The 16,522-nt window shown below is 38.6% G+C and overlaps 1 long non-coding RNA gene across 1 annotated transcript in view; it reads left to right on the top strand.

Moving 5' to 3' along the window:
* LOC135276615 (uncharacterized) overlaps positions 1–15,291 on the top strand; it is a 100,523-nt gene extending 85,232 nt beyond the window's left edge. The window contains exon 3 of the long non-coding RNA XR_010344158.1: positions 15,072–15,291. This is a non-coding gene — a long non-coding RNA (uncharacterized LOC135276615). The remainder of the gene's footprint in view (positions 1–15,071) is intronic.
* Positions 15,292–16,522: the final 1,231 nt, after the last annotated feature.

The following is a 16,522-nucleotide window of genomic DNA, read 5'->3' as shown; positions in this document are numbered from 1 at the left end:
CAGCTAATGGGCAAAACAGCCAGCTAGCATCAAAATGGCAGGATCAAATTCACACATAACAACATTAACTTTAAATGTAAATGGGCTAAACAGCCCAATCAAAAGGCACAGACTGGAAAATTGGATAAAAAGTCAAGACCCATTGATGTGCTGTAGTCAGGAAACCTATCTCACATGCAAGGACACACATAGGCTCAAAATAAAGGGATGCAGGAATATTTATCAAGAAAATGGAAATCAAAAAAAAGCAGGAGTTGAAATTCTAGTCTCTGATAAACTGGACTTTAAACCAACAAAGATCAAAAGAGACAAAGAAGGGCATTACATAATGGTAAAAGGATCAATACATCAAGAAGAAATAATGATCCTAAACATATAGGCATTCAATACAGGAGCACCCAGGTACATAAAGCAAGTTATTAATGACCTACAAAGAGACTTAGACTCCCACACAATAATAGTGGGAGGCTTTAACACTCCACTGTCAATATTAGACAGATCAATGAGACTGAAAATTAACAAGGATGTACAGGACTTGAACTCAGATCTGGACTAAGTGGACCTAATAGGCATTTACAGAAATCTCCACCCCAAATCCACAGAATATACATTCTTCTCAGCACCACATCACACCTATTCTAAAATTGACCACATAATTGGAAGTAAATCACTCCTCAGCAAATGCAAAAGAACAGAAATCATAGCAGTCTCTCAGACCACAGGGCAATCAAATAAGAACTCAGAATTAACTAACTCAGAACTGTACAGCTTCATGGAAACTGAAAAACTGGCTCCTGAATGTTGACTGGATAAACAATGAAATGAAGGCAGAAATAAAGATGTTCTTTGAAACCAACGATAATGAAGACACAACATACCAGAATCTCAGGGACACATTTAAAGCAGTGTCTAGAGGGAAATTTATAGCAATAAATGCCCACATGAGAAGTGAGGAAAGATCTAAAATTGACACCCTACCATCAAAATTGAAAGAGCTAGAGGAGCAAGATCAAAAAAACTCAAAACCTAGCAGAAGACAAGTAATAACTAAGATCAGAGGAGAACTGAAGGAGATAGAGACACAAAAAAACCCTTCAAAAAAGTCAATAAATGCAGGAGCTGGTTTTTTGAAAAGGTCAACAAAATACACAGACCACTAGACAGATTAATAAAAAAGAAAAGGGAGAAGAATCACATAGATGCAATAAAAAACAATAAAGGGGATATCACCACTGATTCCATAGAAATACAAACTACAATCAGAGATTACTACAAACAACTCTATGCACATAAACCAGTAAATCTGGAAGAAATGGATAAATTCCTGGACACTTGCATCCTCCCAAGCCTAAACCAGGAAGAAGTTGAAATCTTGAATAGACAAATAACAAGGGCTGAAGTTGAGGCAGCAATGGCCTACCAATAAAAAAAGTCCAGGTTGAGAGGGGTTCACAGCTGAATTCTACCAAACATACAAAGAGGAGCTGGTACCATTCCTTATGAAACTCTTCCAAACAGTCCAAAAAGAGGGAATCCTTTCCAAATCATTTTATGAGGCCAACATCATCCTGATACCAAAACCCAGCAGAGACCCAACAAAAAAGGAAAACTTCAGGCCAATATCCATGATGAACATAGATGCAAAAATCTTCAATAAAATACTAGCAAACCAACTGCAACAGCATATCAAAAAGCTTATCCATTGCAATCAAGTAGGCTTCATTCTGGGGATGCAAGGCAGGTTCAACATACGCAAGTCTATAAACATAATCCACCACATAAACAGAACCAAAGACAAAAACCACATGATTATCTTAACAGATGCAGAGAAGGCCTTCGACAAAATTCAACAGCGCTTTATGCTAAAAACTCTCAATAAACTAGGTATTGATGGAATGTATCTGAAAATAGCAAAAGCTATTTATGACAAACCCACAGCCAATATCATACTGAATGGGCAAAAACTGGAAGCATTCTCTTTGAAATGTGGCACTAGACAAGGATGCGCTCTGTCACCACTCCTATTCAAGGCAGTATTGGAAGTTCTAGCCAGAGCAATTAAGCAAGAAAAAGAAATAAAGGTATTCAATTAGGAAAAGAGGAAGTCAAAATGTCTCTATTTGCAGATGACATAATTGTATATTTAGAAGAACCCATCATCTCAGCCCAAAATCTCCTTAAACTGATAAGAAACTTCAACAAAGTCTCGGGATACAAAATCGATGTTGAGAAATCACAAGCATTTCTTTTTGGTTTGTTTGTTTCTTTCTTCCTTCCCTTTTTATTTTTTATTGCATTTTAGGTTTTGGGGTACATGTGAAGAACATGTAAGATTGTTGCATAGGTACACACTTCCACCTCTTCACCTATATCTGGCATTTCTCCCCATGTTATCTCTCCTCAGCTCGCCAATCCCCCTGCTGTCCCTCCCCTATTTCCCCTGCACAGGCCCCAGTGTGTGATGCTCCCCTACCTGTGTCCATGTGTTCTCATTGTTCAACATCCACCTATGAGTGAGAACATGTGGTGTTTGATTTTGTGCTCTTGTGTCAGTTTGCTGAGAATGATGGTTTCCAGGTTCATCCATGTCCCTACAAAGGACATGAACTCATCGTTTTTGATGGCTGCATAATATTCCATGGTGTATATGTGCCACATTTTCCCTGTCCAGCCTATCATCAATGGGCATTTGGATTGGTTCCAGGTCTTTGCTATTGTAAACAGTGTTGCAATGAACATTCGTGTGCATGTGTCCTTATAGTAGAACGATTTATAATCCTTTGGGTATACACCCAGTAATGGGATTGCTGGATCAAATGGAATTTCTATTTCTAGGTCCTTGAGGAATCATGACACTGTCTTCCACAATGGCTGAACTAATTTACACTCCCGCCAACAGTGTAAAAGTCTTCCTATTTCTCCACATCCTCTCCAGCATCTGTTGTCTCCATATTTTGTAATGATCGCCATTCTAACTGACATGAGATGGTATCTCAATGTAGTTTTGATTTGCATTTCTCTAATGACCAGTGATGATGAGCATTTTTTCATATGTTTGTTGACCTCATATATGTCTCCTTTTGTAAAGTGAATTTTCATATCCTTCACCCACTTTTGAATGGGTTTGTTTGTTTTTTTCTTGTAAATCTGTTTTAGTTCTTTGTAAATTCTGGATATTGGCCCTTTGTCAGATGGGTAAACTGCAAAAATTTTTTCCCATTCTGTTGGTTGCCGATTCACTCTAATGACTGTTTCTTTTGCTGTGCAGAAGCCATGGAGTTTGATTAGCTCCCATTTGTCTATTTTGGCTTTTGTTGCCAATGCTTTGATGTTTTGGTCATGAAGTCCTTGCCTACGCCTATGTCCTGAATGGTTTTGCCTAGATTTTCTTCCAGGGCTTTTATGGCGTTAGGTCTTATGTTTAAGTCTTTAATCCATCTGGAGTTAATTTTAGTGTAAGGTGTCAGGAAGGGGTCCAGTTTCTGCTTTCTGCACATGGCTAGCCAGTTTTCCCAACACCATTTATTATACAGGGACTCCTTTCCCCATTGCTTGTTTTTGTCAGGTTTGTCAAAGATCAGATGGTTTTAGATATGTTGTGTTGCCTCTGAGGCCTCTGTTCTGTTCCATTGGTCTATATCTCTGTTTTGGTACCAGTACCATGTTGTTTTGATTACCGTAGCCTTGTAGTATAATTTGAAGTCCGGTAGTGTGATGCCTCCCGCTTTGTTCTTTTTGCTTAGAATTGACTTGGCTATGAGCCCTCTCTTTTGGTTCCATATGAAGTTTAAGGTGGTTTTTTTCCAGTTCTGTGAGGAAGGTCATTGGTAGCTTGATGGGGATAGCATTGAATCTGTAAATTACTTTGGGCAGTATGGCCATTTTCACAATATTGATTCTTCCTAACCATGAACATGGAATGTTTCTCCATCTGTTTGTGTCCTCTCTTATTTCATTGAGCAGTGGTTTGTAGTTCTCCTTAAAGAGGTCCTTTACATGCCTTGTTATTTGTATTCCTAGGTATTTTATTCTCTTTGTAGCAATTGTGGATGGCAGTTCGTTCTTGATTTAGCTGTGTTTAAGTTTGTTATTGGTGTATAGGAGTGCTTGCAGAAATCACAAGCATTTCTATACACTAACAACAGACTAACAGAGAGCCAAATCATGAGCAAATTCCCATTCACAATTGCTACAAAGAAAATAAAACACCTTGGAATACAACTAACAAAGGATGTAAAGACCTTGTAAAGGAGAACTACAAACCACTGCTCAACGAAATAACAGAGGACACAAACAGATGGAGAAACATTCCATGTTCATGGTTAGGAAGAATCAATATTGTGAAAATGGCCATACTGCCCAAAGTAATTTATAGATTCAATGCTATCCCCATCAAGCTACTAATGACCTTCTTCACAGAACTGAAAAACACCACCTTAAACTTCATGTGGAACCAAAGGAGAGCCTGCATAGCCAAGACACTCCTAAGCAAGCAGAACAAAGCCAGAGGCATCGTGCTACCTGATTTCAAACTATACTACAAGGCTACAGTAATCAAAACAGCAGGGTACTGGTACCAAAACAGAGATATAGACCAATGGAACAGAACAAAGGCTCTGGAGGCAATGCCACACATCTACAACTATCTGATCTTTGACAAACTTGAAAAAAACAAGCAATGGGGAAAGGATTTCCTGTTTAATAAATGGTGTTGGAAAAACTGGCTAGCCATGTGCAGAAAGCAGAAACTGGACCCCTTCCTTACACTTTACACTAAAATTAACTCCAGATGGATTAAAGACTTAAACATAAGACCTAAAATCCTTAGAAGAAAACCTAGGCAAAACCATTCAGGACATAGGCATAGGCAAGGAGTTCATGACCAAAACACCAAAACATTGGCAACTAAAGCCAAAAAGAGAAATGGGGCCTAATTAAATTCCACAGTGTCTGTATAGCAAAAGAAACAATCACTAGAGTGAACCAGCAACCAACAGAATGGGAAAAACTTTTTGCAATCTACCCACTTTACAAAAGAAGACATACATGAGGCCAACAAACATATGAAAAAATGCTCATCATCACTGGTCATTAGAGAAATGCAAATCAAACTACATTGAGATACCATCTCATGTCAGTTAGAATGGCGATCATTAAAAAATATGGAGACAACAATGCTGGAGAGGATGTGAAGAAACAGGAACACTTTTACACTGTTGGTGGGAGTGTAAACTAGTTCAACTATTGTGGAAGACAGTGTGGTGCTTCCTCAAGGACCTAGAAATAGAAATTTTGTTTCATCCAGCAATCCCATTACTGGGTATATACCCAAAGGATTATAAAACATTCTATTATAAAGACACATGCACACATATGTTTATAGTGGCACTGTTTACAATAGCAAAGACCTGAAAGCAACCCAGATGCCCATCAATGATAGACTGAACAAGGAAAATGTGGCACATATACACCATGGAATACTATGCAGCCATAAAAAATGATGAATTTGTGTCCTTTGTAGGGACACAGATGAATCTGGAAACCATCATTCTCAGAAAACTGACACAAGAATAGAAAATCAAACATGTTCTCACTCATAGGTGGTGTTAAACAATGAGAACACATGGACACAGGGAGGGGAGCATCACACACTGGGGTCTGTTGGTGGGGCCAAAGGAGGGACAGCGGTGAGGGGGTGGGGAGGTTTTGGAGGGATAACATGGGGAGAAATGCCAGATGTAGGTGACAGGGGGATGGAGGCAGCAAACCGCATTGCCATGTGTGTACCTATGCAACAATCCTGCATGATCTGCACATGTACCCCAGAACCAAAAGTACAATAAAAAAAAATGTAAAGTAACTATATGTGTTCATTAGGAATAAATATGAATGTAAATAACAAAAAAATTAGAAAGTAGTACTGATAACATTTACCATCTTTATTCCTGTAACTGGTCACATGACTACAGCTGGTTACTTATTTATTTATTTACTTATTTATTTGAAACAGATTGTTGTTCTATTGCCCAGGCTAGATTGAGTGCAGTTGCATTACCTTGGCTCACTGCAACCTCCACCTCCTGGGCACAAGTGGTGCTCCTACCTCAACCTCCTAAGTAACTGGGACTACAAGCACACTACCATGCCTGACTAAATTTTTGTGTTTATTTTCAGTAAAGATGTAGTTTCAGCATGTTGCCCAGGTTGGCCTCACATTCCTAGACTTAAACAATACACTCGCCTCAGCTTCTGAAGTGCTGAGATTACAGGCCTGAGCCACTGTGCTGGCCACAGCTAGTATTTATAAATACTTTTTTTTTTTTTAACTGACCATCCTATATTCCCATTGTCTTCAGCAAGTCCCTCAGCTGATCAGGTTTCTTTTCCTGCTTGGATGACTCAAACCTTCATTCCTGAAGGATATGGCTCATTAGTACTCCTACCTGACTTGGGCTGTTGTAGTGTATATTGACTTTAATTATAGGGCAGAGTATTACTAAGAGATGCTCTAAGAGGTCTTCTGTGTTCCAGACATAGTCTTACTTACTGCCACTGTGTAGTAGCAGAACAATTTCCTCCCTGATGACCAAAACCATTCACCCAGACAGTGCAGTAATTCCTTCCTTTGTTTGCTGATTCAGAATCACAAGGAACTGAAGCTGTCTTAGCTTCCAGCTCAATGGAATCATCTCTGTGTCTCCTGAGGGAGCATTTCTCCTTTTGGTAAACCTCTAGATTCTGGTCCTGTTCCTCCTGACTGGGCAGGACCTCCCAGCCAGGGTCTCCAGCACCTCCTACAGGTGTGTTCAGGCTGGTAACAGGTCTGTACTTTAGTGGAACAGATCTCTCAGAGGAAGAAGCAGACTGCCATTTTGCTGTTATGTAGCCTTCACTGGTGATACCTCCAGGTACTGGAAAATCTGAGGCAACTAGGGACTAGAGAAGGCCCCCAGCAAACTGTAGCAGCCCTACAGAAAAGTGGCCAGACTGTTAAAAGAGAGAACAAAAGAAGAGAAAAACAAAACCCATTCCAAGGTCAACAACTTCAAAGATTGAAGGTAGATAAGCCCACAAAGTTGATAAGGAATCAGTAAAGGAATATTGAAAACTCAAACACCCAGCAAGGGTTTGGAACCAGGCTAAGGTTGAGATGGCTGAAACAACAGAATTAGAATTCAGAATATGGAAAAGAATGAAGCTCACTGTGCTAAAGGAGTGTGCTGTAACCCAATGCAAGGAAGCTAAAAATCATTATAAAACATTGCAGGAGCTGACAGACAAAATAACCAGTATAAAGAACATGACCAATCTGACAGAGCTGGAAAACACACTATGAGAATTTCATAGTGCACTCACAAGTTTTAACAGCAGTATAGAGCAAGTGGAAGAAAGAACCTCAGCACTTGAACACTGGCTTTCTGAAATAAGACAGGAAGACAAGAATAGAGAAAAAAGAAGGAAAAGGAATGAATAAAATTTTTAAAAGCATGGGATTATGTAAAGAAACCAAACCTAAGAAAAATTGGTGTATCTGAAAGAGATGGGGAGAATGGAACCAATTTGGAAAACACTTCAGGATAACATCCCTGAGAACTTCTCCAACATAGCTAGACAGGCCAACATTAAATTCAGAAATGCAGGGACCCCAGTAAGTTACTTCATGAGAAGGTCATCTCCAAGACACATATTCATCAGATTCTCCAAGGTTGAAATGAAAGAAAAAATGTCAAGGACATCCAGAGACAAAGGCCAGATCACCTATAAAGGGAAGCCCATAGACTAACAGTTGATCCCTCAGTGGAAATCCTACAAGCAGAAGAGACTGAGGGCCAGTATGCAACATTCTTAAAGAAAAGAATTTCCAAGCCAGAATTTGATATCCAATGAAACTAAGCTTCATAAATAAAGGAGAAATAAGATTCCTTTCAGACAAACAAATGCCAAGGGAAGTCATTACTACCAGACGTGAATTACAAGAACTCCTGAAGGAAGCACTAAATATGGAAAGGAAAATCAGTTACCAGCCACTACAAAAACACACTAAAGTATACAGTCTAGTGACACAATAAAGCAACCACATAAGCTAAGTCTGTAAAGTAACCAGCTAACATCATGAGGTAGTGATCAAACCCATACATATTAGCATTAACCTTAAATGTAAATGGGCTAAATGCCCCATTTAAAAGACAGAAAGTAGCAAGCTGGATAAAGAACCAAGATCTATCAGTATGCTGTCTTCAATATACCCATCTCACATGCAATGACATACACAGGCTCAAAAAAAAAAAAAAAAAAAAAAAGACGGAGGAAAATTCACCAAGCAAATGGAAAGCAGGAAAAAAGGCAGGGTTGCAATCCTAGTTTCTGACAAAACAGGTGTTAAACCAACAAAGGTCAAAAAAGACGAAGAAGAGCATTACATAATGGTAAAGGGTTAAACTCAACAAGGAGATCTGTCTATCCTAAAAATATATGCATCCAATATAGGAACATCCAGATTCATAAGGCAGGTTCCTAGAGACCTTTAAAGAGACTTGGAACCTCACAAATAATAGTAGGAGTCTTTAATACTCCACTGAAAATGTTAGACCATGAAGACAGAAAATTAACAAAGATATTCAGGACCTGAACTCAGCCCTGGATTAAATGGACCTGATAAATATCTACAGAACTCTTCACCCCAAAACAACAGAATATACATTTTTCTCGTTGTCACATGGCACTTACTCTAAAATGGATCATACAGTTGGAAGTAAAACACTCCTCTTCAAATGCAAAAGAATTGAAATCATAACAAACATTCTCTTGGACCACAGTGCAATCAAATTCAAAATCAAGATTAAGAAAATCACTCAAACCATGCAATTACATAGAAACGGAATAACTTGTTCTTGAATGACTTTTGGGTAAATAATGAAACTGAAGCACAAATTAAGAAGTTCTTTGAAGATAATGAGAACAAAGATGCAACATACCAAAATCTCTGGGAAACAGCTAAGGCAGTGTTAAGAGGAAAATTTATGGCATTAAATGTTCACATCAAAAAGATAGAAAGATTTCAAGTTAACAACTTGAAATTGCAAACAGAAGAACTTGAGAACAAAGAGCAAACATATCCCAAAGGTAGAAGACAAGAAACAACCAAAACAATTAACTAAGGTATTGTCTCCTGAAGGAGACAGAGAAGTGAAAAATCACTTAAAAGATCATCTCAGCCTGAAATCTCCTGAAACCGATAAGCAACCTCAGCAAAGTCTCAGGATACAAAATCAATGTGCAAAAATCACAAGCATTCCTATACACCAATAACAGACTGAAAGAGAGCCAAATCAAGAATGGACTGCCATTCACAATTGCTACAAAGAGAATAAAATACCTAGGAATACAACTAACAAGGAACATAAAGGACCTCTTTAAGGAGAACTACAAACCACTGCTCAAGGAAATAAGAGAGAACACGAACAGATGGAGAAACATTCCATGTTCATGGTTAGGAAGAATTAATATCATGAAAATGGCCATACTGCTCAAAGTAATTTTCAGATCCAATGCTATCCCCATCAAGCTACCAAAGACCTTCTTCACAGAACTGGAAAAAACCACCATAAACTTCATATGGAAACAAAAGAGCCCGCATAGCCAAGTCAATTCTAAGCAAAAAGAACAAAGCAGGAGGCATCACACTACCGGACATCAAACTATACTACAAGGCTACAGTAATCAAAACAACATGGTACTGGTACCAAAACAGAGATATAGACCAATGGAACAGAACAGAGGCCTCAGAGGCAACACAACATATCTACAGTCATCCGATCTTTGACAAACCTGACCAAAACAAGCAACGGGGAAAGGATTCCCTGTTTAATAAATGGTGTTGGGAACACTGGCTAGCCATATGCAGAAAGGAGAAACTGGACCCCTTCCTGACACCTTACACTAAAATTAACTCCAGATGGATTAAAGACTTAAACATAATATCTAGTACCATAAAAAACATAGAAGAAAATCTAGGCAAAACCATTCAGGACATAGGTGTAGGCAAGGACTTCATGACCAAAACACCAAAAGCATTGGCAACAAAAGCCAAAATAGACAAATGGGACCTAATCAAACTCCACAGCTTCTGCACAGCAAAAGAAACAGTCATTAGAGTGAATTGGCAACCAACAGAATGGGAAAAAATTTTTGCAGTTTACCCATCTGACAAAGGACTGATATCCAGAATTTACAAAGAACTAAAACAGATTTACAAGAAAAAAACAAACAAGCCCATTCAAAAGTAGGCAAAGGATATGAACAGATACTTTACAAAAGAAGACATACATGAGGCCAACAAACATATGAAAAAATGCTCATCATCACTGGTCATTAGAGAAGTGCAAATCAAAATTACATTGTGATACTTTCTCACATCAGTTAGAATGGCGATCATTAAAAAATCTGGAGACAACAGATGCTGGAGAGGATGTGGAGAAATAGGAAGACTTTGACACTATTAGTGGAAGTGTAAATTAGTTCAACCATTGTGGAAGACAGTGTGGTGACTCCTCAAGTTACCTAGAAATAGAAATTCCATTTGACACAGCAATCCTATTACTGGGTGTATACCCAAAGGTTTATAAATTGTTCTGCTATAAGGACACATGCACACGAATGTTCATTGCAGCACTGTTTTACAATAGCAGAGACCTGGAACCAACCCAAATGGCCACCGATGATAGACTGGACAGGGAAAATGTGGCACATATACACCATGGAATATTATGCAGCCATCAACAACGATGAGTTCATGTCCTTTGTAGGGACATGGATGAACCTGGAAACCATCATTCTCAGCAAACTGACACAAGAGCACAAAATCAAACACCGCATGTTCTCACTCATAGGTGAGTATTGAACAATGAGAACACATGGACACAGGGAGGGGAGCACTACACACTGGGGTGTGTTGGGGAGAAATAGGAGAGGGACAGTGGGGGGTGGTGAGTTGGGGGGAGATAGCATGGGGAGAAATGCCAGATACAGATGATGGGGAGGAAGGCAGCAAATCACACTGCCACATATGCACCTATGCAAGAATTTTGCATGTTATTCACGTGTACCCCAAAACCTAAAATGCAATAAATAAATAAATAATTTTAAAAAAAGATCAACAAATTCAGGAGGTTTTTTAAAATTAATAAACTAAATAGAGCCCTAGCTAGGCTAGTAAGGAAGAAAAGAGAGAAGATTCCAATAAACACAATTAGAAACAGTAAGAGGAACATTACAATTGACCCCACAGAAACACAAGCAACCACCAGAAAATATTTTGAACACCTCTATGCACATAAACTAGAAAATCTAGAATACAAGGATCAACTCCTGGACACATACGCCAGCCCACCAGACTGAACGAGGAAGAAACTGAATCCACGAACAGACTAATAATGAGTTCTGAAATTGAAGCAGTAATAAACAGCCTACCAACTAATAAACAGCCTACCAACCAATAAAAGCCCAGGACCAGATGATTGAGAGGTGAATTCTATTAGATGTTAAAAAAAATAGCTGATACCATTCCTAGTGAAACTATTTCAAAAAAATGTGGAGGAGAGACTCCTCTTCAACTCATTCTATTAGGCCAACACCATCCTGATGCCAAAATGTGGCAGAGATACAACAACAACAACAACAACAACAACAAAAACTTCAGGCCAACATTCTTGATGAAGATTGATGCAAAAATTTCCAACAAAATGCTGGCCAGCTGAATCCAGCAGCACATCAAAAAGCTTCATCCACCACAGTCAAGTAGGCTTCATCCCCAGGATGCAAGGTTGGTTCAAAATATGAAAATCAATAAATGTGCTTCATTACATAAACAGAACTAAAGACAAAAACCACAGGTTTATCTCAGTAGACACAGAAAAAGATTTTGATAAAATTCAACATCTAATCATGTTTTTAAAAAGCTCTCAATAAACTAGGTAGTGAAGGAACACACCTCAAAACATTAAACACCATCTGTGATAAACCCACAGCCAGCATCATACTGAGTGGACAAAAGCTGGAAGCATCCCCCTTGAAAACCAACACAAGACAAGGATGCCTTCTCTCACTACTCCTATTCAACATAGTATTGGAAGTTTTGGCCAGGGCAATCAGGCAAGAGAAATAAATAAGAAGTATTCAAATAGGAAGAAAAGAAGTCAAACTATTCCTATTTGCAGATGACATGATTCTATGTCTAGAAAAACCCACAGTCTCAGCCCAAAAGCTTCTTAAGCTGATAAACAACTTCAGCGAAGTCTCAGGATACAAAATCAATGTGAGAAAATTACAAGCGTTTCTACACATGAACAACAGGTAAGCTGAGACCCAAATCAGGAGTGAACTCCCATTCACAAATGCCACAAAAAGAATAGAATATCTAGGAACACAGATAGCTTGGGAGGTAAAAGATCTCTACAAGGAGAACTGTAAACCACTGTTCAGAGAAATCAGAGATGTTGCAAACAAATGGAAAAACTACCTATGCTCATGGATAGGAACAATCAATATCATGAAAAAGGCCATACTGCCCAAAGCAATGTGTAGATTCAATGCTATTTCTATTGAACTACCACTGACATTCTTCACAGAACTAGAAAAAGCTATTTTAAAATTCACATGAAACCAAAATAGAGCCTGAATAGCCAAGGCAATCCTAAACAAAAGGAACAAAGTTGGTGGCATCACACTGATTTCTTTTCTTTTTTCTGTTTTTTTTTTTTTTTTTTTTTTTTTTTTTAGAGAGAGAGTTTCACCCATCTCCCACACTGGAGTACAATGGTGCAATCTGCTCACTGCAACCTCTGCCTCCTGGGTTAAAGCAATTCTCATGCCTCAGCCTTCCAAGTAGCTGGGATTACAGGCACACACCACCATGCCAGGCTAATTTTTTGTATCTTTAGTAGAGGTGGGATTTCACCATGTTGGCCAGGCTGATCTCAGACTCCTGACCTCGTGATCTACCTGCTTCAGCCTTTCAAATAATGAGATTACAGGCATGAGCCACCACTCCCGGCCTACCCTATCTGATTTCAACTATACTTCAAGGCTATGGTAAGCAAAACACCACAATACAGGTAGAAAAATGGACACGTAGACCAATGGAACAGAACAGAGAACCCAGAAATAAGACCACACACCTACAACTATGATCTTTGAAAAACCTGACAAAAACAAGCAATGGGGAAAGCATTCCCTATTTATAAATGGTACTGGGATAACTGGCTAGCCTTATGCAGATTTAAATGGAACCCCTTTCTTACACCATATACCAAAATCACCTCAAGATGGATTAAAGACTTAAATGTAAAATCCAAAACTGGAGTAAAAACCCTGGAGTAAAAACCCTGGAAGACAACATAGGCAATAATATCATCACCTGCAAACTAGAACACTTCACTTCTCTTTCATTTATAAGTCTTTCCTTTGTTTTTCTTGGCTTAATGCTCTGGCCAGGACCTCCATAACATCTTTGCCGTTTTCCTGTTCTTAGGTAGAGAATAATCAATTTTCATCTTCAAATATGATGTGAATTGTAGTTTTACATATAAGCCATTTATAAAATTGAAGAACTTGCCTACTATTCCTATTTAATGATAATTTTCATCACAAATAAGTGTTGCATTCTATTTTTCATTAATTTTTTTTTAACTTTTAGGTTCACTGGTACATGTGCAGGCTTGTTATCTATTTAAATTGCATGTCATGGGGGTTTGATATACAGATTATTTCACTAAGCAGGTTACAGACATGGTACTTGATAGGAAGTTTTTTAATCCTCACTCTTCTCCCATCCTCCACCCCTAAGTAGGCCTTTGTGTCTAGTGTTCCCATCTTTGAGTCCATGTGTAGTCATTGTTGAGCTCCCACTTATACTTGAGAACATGTGGTGTTTGGTTTTCTGCTCCTCTGTTAGTTATCAAAATAATGGCCTCTAGTTCCATCCATATTGCTGCAAAGGACATGACTTTGTCCTTTTTTATGTGTGTGTAGTATTCTGCAGTATAGATGTGCCACATTTTCCTTATCCAGTCTACTATTGCTGGGCAATTAGGTTGATTCCATGTCTTTGCTATTCTGAATAATATTGCAATAAAAATAAACGTACATGTGTCTTTAAGGTAGAATGATTTTTATTCCTTTGGGAATATACCCAATAAATGGATTGCTGGGTCAAATGGTAGCTCTAAGTTCTTTGAAAAATTGCCAAACTGCTTTCCATAATGGCCGAACTAATTAATTTGCATTCCACTAGCAGTGTATAAGCATTCCCTTTTCCCTCCAACCTTTAACAGCATCTGTAATTTTTGACTTTTTAATAATAGCCATTCTGACTGGTGTGAGATGGTATCTCATTGTGGTTTGGATTTATGTTTCTCTAATGATTAGTGTGTTTACTATGCTTCTTGGCTGTGCATATGGCTTCTTTTCATAAATGTCTGTTCATGTCCTTTGCCTACATTTTAATGGGGTTGTTTGTTTTCTGCTTGTTAATTTGTTTAAATTCCTCATAGATTCTGGATATTAGACCTTTGTCGGATACATAGTTTGTAATATTTTCTGCCATTCTGTAGGCTGACTGTTTACTCTGTCGATAGTTTATTTTGCTGTGCAGAAGTTCTTCAATTAGATTCTATTTGTCCATTTTTGTTTTATTTGCATTTGACTTTTGCCATCTTCATTTGATACCTTTAAAAAATTTTTTAATGTTATTTTTTAACCCTTTATTTTAGTTTTGGGGTACATGCCAGAAGCTGAGGTAGCACAGTGGGATGCAGGCATATTGGCTGGTGTGGGGTACCACCAGGAGTGGGACTGTGGTGTTCCTGTGCAATGCTCCTGACAGCAGTGTTGGTGATGGTGGGGATGGAGTTGCTGGTGTCTGCCCTAGCACTGGTGCAGGCATTGTGACAGCCAGAAAGATTGCTTTAACTTGGTAAGTTGAGGCTTCAGTTAGCTATGATCATGCCATTGCACTCAGCCTTGGTGGCAGAGTGAGACCCTATCTCAAATTTTTTTTTTTTTTTTTGAGACAGATTCTCATGCTGTTGCCCAGCTGGAGTGCAGTGGCACAGTCTTGGCTCACTGCAACATCCACCTCCTATGTTCAAGAGATTCTCCTGCCTCTGCCTACTGAGTAGCTGGAATTACAGGTGCCCACCACCATGCCTGGCTAATTTTGTATTTTTGGTAGAGACGGGTTTCTTCATGTTGGCCAGACTGGTCCCAAACTCCTGATGTGAAGGCATCTGCCCAGCTGGGCCACCCAAAGTACTGGGATTACAGGTGTGAACCACTGCATCCAGCCTGCTTTTTATTATATTAATTGACTGAGTTGTGCTATTTAATTTGCAGGTGTTAAACCAAACTTACTTCTCCATAAAAAAATCAATCTGGCATGACATATTGCTCTTTTTAAGTTTATTTAAATTTAATAATTTTTGAAAAGAATTTTGGGTTTGGGTTCTAGAAAAATAGTTGTTTGTGGTTCTTTTTTCTTGTGATTTTGTTGTCTGGATTTTCTTTCTTTCTTTCTTTCCTTTTCTTTTAACATAATGTTGGCCTCATAAATTTAGTTGAAAATGTTTACTTGCTTTAATTTCTAAAAGAGTGTCTGTAAAATTGATGCTATTTCTCAATTATATTTTCTATACAATCCATCAGTGAAGCCTTCTGGACCTGGAGTTTCCTCTATGGGAAGTATTTCAATTACAAATTCAATTTCTGTGATTTATCTCTGGCTGGCCACATTTTCTATTTCTTCTTGGGTCAGTTTTCATGAAACCAGTCAGATGATCACCTGCTGAAGGGGCATAATTGTCTCATGTAAATACTTGAGGTTCCTCATCTTGCACCAAGAAGATTAAGGACACTGACACACAAAGAGTGAGTTTAGGAGCAGAGGTTTAATAGACAAAAAGAAAGATAAAGAGGAAAGCTCTCTCTCTCTTGCGAGAGAGAAGGGAGCCCTAAAGAGAATTCCAGCCCAGAATAAGAGTGCCCCAGATTTTTTAGGCAGGCTGAGGAGATGATGTCTGATTTATGTAGGGCCAAAGATTGGTTGGACCACGTGTGACTTGTTACTTGCATTTGAAGTGAGGACAGTCTTGTGGGACTAAGCCCTTAAACCTGTGGCATCTGAGTCGAACTCCAGGTAGTTAGTGTCAGAATTGTGTCAAATTCTAGGACTCTCAACTGCTGTTGGATATTCAGAAAATTATTTAGGTGGAGTAAAATCCCATCACTATCCCACAGAGAGAAACTTACGGTCAGAATAAGCAAGTAAACATCTACCTTTTGGTCCCAGAGGAAAAGATAAAAAATCATAAACATTTATTTCATGATCCTACTCTGCTAAACACAGGTTGCTAGCAGCTGTTTATTGTCCACACGTGGAGTGGTCCTACCTCTAACCTAGAAGTTAGGATTTTCTTTTAGGCCTCTGAGGGGAGTCACATAAAAACTAATAAATGGTAGAGATTCTTTC

Source organism: Aotus nancymaae, unplaced genomic scaffold (genome assembly GCF_030222135.1).
Source record: "Aotus nancymaae isolate 86718 unplaced genomic scaffold, 86718_ANA_hifiasm-v0.15.2.pri h1tg000027l, whole genome shotgun sequence".
In the NCBI taxonomy this organism is placed as follows: domain Eukaryota; kingdom Metazoa; phylum Chordata; class Mammalia; order Primates; family Aotidae; genus Aotus; species Aotus nancymaae.
This window is presented reverse-complemented; position numbering and strand designations above follow the sequence as displayed.